Here is a 6,670-nt window from a genome sequence, read left to right on the forward strand (position 1 = left end):
AGTTCCCACGGGTCTAGCATTATAGTTCTTCACAAGAATATTGTCGTGCTTTTCAGCTACGTTCATGGCGCCAATGAGCTCATGAAACCTTGTGATACGTCCTGCATTTACATCAATCCGATAATTCTTTGAAATCATCAGTGCAGAGACGGGGAAGGTAGAGAGAGTCTTCTCGATCAACATCATATCAGTTATGGCATGGCCACAAAACTCCATTAGAGACTTGATACGAAGAGCTTCCAAGTTATAATCAAGCACAGACTTGAAATCACAAAAGCGGAGGCTATGCCATCGCACTTCTAAATCCGGAAGCAGGGAGTCACGAACGTTGCCAAATCGCTGCTCAAGTTCTACCCATAGCTTTCTTGGGTCTTCCTCATTGAGGTATTCATTTTGGAGCGCGTCATTCATGTGCCTTGTCATGAGAATTATGGCTTTAGCTTGTTTTGCTTCAAAAGCAGTAGCTTGCTCAATGGAGAGCACGTTCTGACCAGGCTCTTGGATGGCTCCCAGAAGTCCATCAGCCTTGAGATGTTGGCGCACATCTCGGACCCACCTATGGTATCCTGCGCCAGTTGTCTCTAGTGGAACGAAGTTCAACTTGTTCAGGTTATTCATCCTGAAAAACAACACAAGATTAGGGTTAGTTTCGGAGCGAAAAAGGCTACCACGAAAAACTATTAAATTTCTGAGCGTAGTCGCCTCCAAGAAATTAGGAATTTTCTGAGCGCAGTCGCTTCCAAGAAAATCCGATTCCAAGAGGGGTTTTGGATTAGATCAAAACAACGATGTATGTGGTCGATCGTTTTCTTCTCAACAAACTCTAAGTTTGGAGGACTCTACAAGCTCCAAGCTTGGAGTGAGCACGAACCCCCACAGTTCGGCTACTGGTCTCCCCTATGAAGAAGAAAGGGGGGGTAGGAGAAGGGATAATGGAAGTCCTCGAGAAAAGAAGAAGAAATTGAAAAACTTCAAAAACGGGAATTTTTAGAAAAGTTTACCTTGAAAAATTGCCGGAAATCTTGACCGGAATAGTTGGCTGGAAAAATGTCATTGGAAAAGTGGCCGGAAAATGGTTGACCGGGGTGCTGACGTGGCAGATCGGAGCTGACGTGGCAGAGCGGTGCTGACGTGGCAGATCGGTGCTGACGTGGCAGGGCTGACTGGTTGGGCTTCGGGCCTATTTCATCCTTCTGGGCCGTGGGCTGGTCCTTTGCTTCTGGGCTTAGGGCTGCTCCGTTGCTTGGGCTGGGCTCTGCTTCTGCCTCTCTTTTTTTTTCTTTTTTCTTTTCTGCCGGTTCGGTTGCAGTCTTTTCTGGTGGCCGGTTCAGATGTTTCTAGGCCGGTTGCGGTGGTTATTTTTCAGGTTCCAGCAATCTGGGTTTGAGGCGTTGCAGGTGATGGAGTACGGATGTCAGAGGCGGAGGAAAAGGCCTTAAACCGGGCAGAGGGGTTCCTGGTACTTCTGAGGGCCGGTTCAGTATTTTTCCGGCCGGTTCTTGGGGAGGTGCCGCCGGTTCTGGACTCCTGGGGTCGAAACTTTCAAGGTGGGTGGTGGTGGTTTCTTGGATTTGAAAGCTACAAATTTAGGACTTCAGGGTTAGGGCTTCGTGCTGATAACGTGTTTTAGGGAATCAGAAATTGAGAGATAATCGCTGTGTATTCTCATTGATAATAGGGACCTCTTTATATAGAGGATTACTGTGATAACCTGTTTTCTTGGCACTAAGTAGTGGAGTTCTTTTAATAAAGAGTAGTGGAGTTCTTTTAATAAAGAGTAGTGGAGTTCTTTTAATAAAGAAAATTGTGATAACCTGTTTTCTTGGCATTAAGTAGTGGAGTTCTATTAATAAAGAAAATTGTGATAACCTGTTTTCTTGGCACTAAGTAGTGGAGTTCTTTTAATAAAGAAAAGGTGAGGCAGGTTCCATGTTTTGAGCAGCAAAGTGAGGCACTATGTTCTGTTTTATTGTATGAGTTTTGGTGGAGGGTGTAGGCAAAGCAGCATAACAGTTTCTCACTCTCCCTCTCTCTCTAGCACGACAGAACCAAAAAAAAAAAAAAAAACAGAGCAAGGCTTCTCCAGCCAAACTCTCCCTCCTCAGGCCATCTCCAGATGTCGGACCACTCTCCTTGGCTTAGCCTCGGGCCGCTCTACCTGCTGGACGTCGTCGTTCCCTCCGGCACAGCCTCAAGGTCCGGCAAACCAGCTCGATCCGGTTGCACCCGAAACCGAACCAACTCATCCTCCTCGTGTTTCTGGCCACCAATCCTCACCAAACTTATCCTTCTACGTCGACTCGACTTCCTGAAGCTCCCAGTAACAACTTTGCACGGCGGAGTTGTCTGTGGCGGCAGCTGCAAGTCAACCCCGACTTAGATCGAACGGAACTTTCGATCCGGATATCTCGAGCTGAACAGCTTCGTTTTGAGTGATTCTTGAACTGGGGAGATCGCCTTGAGTTGCTGAACAAATCTACAGAAGGGATCAAAGTGATTCGTGGAAGTTTTTACGTCGAACTCAAGCTCACCGGATTCTGGAAAAATTTCAGCCACCGCCACTATTCTAGGTAATTTCAACCCCTTCCGGTCATTTCCAGCTTACATGCTAGTTAGGAAAGTTGTTAAGCTTGATGAGATGAAGCGGAGCAGCCCGGCTCTGACACCATTGGCGGTGGTCGGCGGCAGCTCTGCCACTAACTCCGGCGGCTTTCCGGCCACCTCCGGGGACCTTAAGGGCAATTTCTGCCCATTTGTATGTTCTACATGTTAAGACGATCATTTCAATATTTTATACGAAATTTTTGGATATCGTATGATTAAGTTATGAATTTTTACGCTTCGATCGATTTCGATAGTTCGATTTATGATCTGTGAAGATCTGACCGTCCGATGGACTTGTAGTTTTGATATGTTGATCGTAAGACTGTCTCAGTGACTTTGTGTGGTCATGGGCGAAGATCCGACCGTTGGATCTTCGTATAATTGTGAAATAGTGATTTGGAAGGCGATTCGTGAGAATCCGACCGTCGGATTTTCATATAAATTTGTGGAGATGTTAGTAAGGGCGATTCAGGAGGATCCGACCGTTGGATCTTCGTGATAATTTAGGAGGATGATCCTAAGGGCGATCTGTGAGGATCCGACCGTTGGATCATCGTTTAATTTCGATCTGACAGTTGGATCGTCGTTTAATTATGTTTATGAGTTGTTGGCTAAGTTAAGATCCTATTGGATTAGGTGATTGACGGATTGATTTGGCGGACGATTGTGAATCGTATCTTGAGCTGTTAAGAAGACGCAGCGGGATTTTAGAGGTGAGTAAACCTCACATGGTTCATATTATGAACCGAGTACATTTAATTACTTTATTTTGTCGTAATTGTGTGAAAATATTTATGGAATAAAATTTGTTTTAAATCATATGGACTTGATCAACTACAGTCCATAGGTAAGTAAAATAATTTTAACTATACAAATGAATTTCATGATTTTTATGCTTGAACTATAGTTGGTATTAGTGATTATCCCTGAGTGGATAATTACGTATATAAATATATATATATATATATATATTTACGTGATTATATATGGAATGGTGTGACATTGAGGAGTTCGGAATTGTGATGATTTTATATATAATATGGACTGAAATGTATTGTGCCATATTTATATATGATGATTTTGGATGGATTAATTCATGTTCGAAAAATCATAGTTGACTTGATGGGTTGTATAGAGGTCAATGATGTGGGGTTTTGAAGACCAAATGGTCTAAGGTCCTTCGGTTTAACGATAAACCGGAGTGCATGTGTTTGAGGTTGTAGGAAAGATCACATGCGATGGGAATAACTGTAGGTTGTGGGAATGACCACATGCAGTGAGGATAATTGCAGGTTGTGGGAAAGACCACATGCAAGGGGAATAACTGTAGGAAAGACCACATAGGTGATATTGAGATTAGGGGATTGTGGGGATGCATTCCTCGTTGTTTTCTGTGAGTTGGTTTGACGTTTTCTTTGTGAATGTTGAGATTGTTGGTTGTTACTTGAGTTAAAAGTATTGTGTTATAATAAATCAACCGTTCATTCTTGTTTACTCATACGAGCTTTGCAAAAAGCTTACCGGGTTTTGTGTTGTTGCAATTCCCGGTACACTATTCAAACGGTGTAGCGGGTAATCCTACAGGACAGAAGAATCAGGAAGGCGATCGAGCTGTGTAGAGTAGCTGCTTGTGATACTCTGAATTTCTATTGTGAGGTTTGTTATGCTCATTTAGAGCTTTACAATTTTACTTTGTAAGAGTGAGTTGTAATAATTAACTCGAGATTTTCGAGATTTGAAATTTGAGTGGCATGTGGTGTGGTTGTTCTGAGAAAAAAAATTCAGAACGTTTATTTGTTGTAGTTGTTTAATTCATGTTTCAGATTTGAATTTGTTATTCAAAATTCGGGGCGTGACAGTTTGGTATCAGAGCGTAAGGTGCATATTTGGTGATATGTCAATACTTACCGAGTGATGGCCTGTCTGCAGCGGATCCCCATCGTGTGCTCTCCGTTATTGGCAAAGTCATTGGGTATGTGGGAGTGTTAGGAGTCGTTTAGGCCGCTAAGTCATCTTAGGAACGTGAATACTTTCCTAGTAGTATTGACTTGGTTAATGTGGACTTGTATTGACTTATATTGTGTTGAGTGTTATACATGTATTAACCAAGCATACTATGCTTCCTAGGTAATGGAAATTCCGAGGGGTGGGCCTAGATTTCGTGATGGGGGGGGGGGAAGAGGAGGCAGAACTGGTGGTAGGGATAGGTTCCGTCCCTTAGAAGAGCTTTATGATGATGATGTAGAGTCTTCTATCGGTGTACAACCTACTCCACCCATGGGTGAAGTGGCTGACCCTGGTCGTTTGTTGAGATTGGCTAGAGACATTAATCATCTAGGGGCAGCCAAGTTTCATGGAAGCATGGATTATATGGTGGCTGATCAGTGGGTCGAGGATATGGAGACCTATTTTGAGATGATGGACTGTAATGAGATCGAAAAGAGGAAGCTAGCCACCTTCATGCTAAAGAGTGAGGCTAGGGTGTGGTGGAATTGTACTCAAAAGACCATTGACGTGACCACCCTGACTTGGGATGGTTTTGTGTGGCTATTCTGAGAGAAGTACTTCCCAGCGTCAGTGAGGGAAAAATTGGAGCAGGAGTTCCTCTCACTAACACAGGGAAAGATGACGGTGACAGAATATGAAGCAGAGTTCTCCAGGCTATATCGGTTTGTGAAACCAATGGATGCTGACGATTTGGCCAAGAAGTTTCAGCGGGGGTTGAATGCTTCCATTGAGCGTGATGTGGCCATTTTGGAACTGAAGATCATGAAGGAAATTCTAGCAAAGGCTCTGATCATTGAGCAGCAGAACTTGATTCATAAGGAGAAGGAAACAGCTGAGAGGGATTTCCAGGGAAAGGGAAAGGTAGTGGCAGGTAGTAGTGGACCCAGAGACTTCAGGGGTGGATTCTGGAAGAGACAAAAGACTCAGTTCCACCATCAGGCCCCAGCTAGAGTAGCAGCAGCTCCTCTTCCACCTATTCGGGCTGTACCTATCAGGCAAGCTGCACCTGCAGCACCCTTGAGATGTTTTAACTGCAAGGAGTTGGATCATACTGCCAGGTTGTGTCCTAAACCCAAGGCTGGGGAATGCTTTCGATGTGGACAGACTGGGCACCATGCCAAGGACTGTACTCGACCTCGGGGTGGAGAACGGGATAACCAACAGAGGCTCTTCCCTCTAGCACCAGCTAGAGTCTTTGCAATCGGTCACTGGGGTGGAAGGTACCTTATCTATTTTTAACTATCTTGCTAGAGTACTATTTGATACGGGAGCCTCCCACTCTTTCATATCTAGTTCAGTGGTGGATGTGTTGGGTTTGATTGCCATGCCTCTTACTAGATCCTTATGTGTTACATCACCTCTCGGTGTATCTCTTGAGCTTGATATGTTTTGTGATGATTGCCCTATTGGGATATGTGGTAAAGAATTCTCTGCATCGTTGATTGTGATACCAGATCACACATATGATGTGATTTTGGGTATGGATTGGTTGAGCCCGAACCATGCATTGATTGATTGCTTTAGGATGATTGTGTCCTTTCGTATTCCGGGACAACCAGTGTTTCATTACAGTTGTCTGAGGTCCGACATCGCCATGAGGACAGGGATTTTGGCTCATATTGAGTCAGGGAGTAGTATTTCTGAGATTTCAAGGATTCCTGTAGTTTCAGAGTATGCTGATGTGTTTAAGGAGATACCAGGGTTGCCTCCAAAAAGGGTAATGGACTTCTCCATTGATGTGATACCAGGTTCTGCCCCTGTATCAAAAACACCCTATCGGATGGCTCCAGCTGAACTTCAGGAGTTGAAAGTTCCGATTGATGGATTACTGGCTCAAGGGTTCATACAGGCTAGTGTATCTCCTTGGGGTGCACCAGTGCTATTTGTGAAGATCGAAGAAGGATAATTCACTTCGATTATGTGTGGATTATCGGCAGCTGAATAAGGTGACTATCAAGAACAGGTACCCTTTACCTAGGATCGATGACTTGTTCGACCAGCTTAGAAAGGCTACTGTGTTCTCAAAGATTGATTTGAGATCTGGATATCACCAGTTGAG

The sequence above is a fragment of the Rosa chinensis genome, chromosome 6 (assembly GCF_002994745.2).
Source record: "Rosa chinensis cultivar Old Blush chromosome 6, RchiOBHm-V2, whole genome shotgun sequence".
NCBI lineage: Eukaryota > Viridiplantae > Streptophyta > Magnoliopsida > Rosales > Rosaceae > Rosa > Rosa chinensis.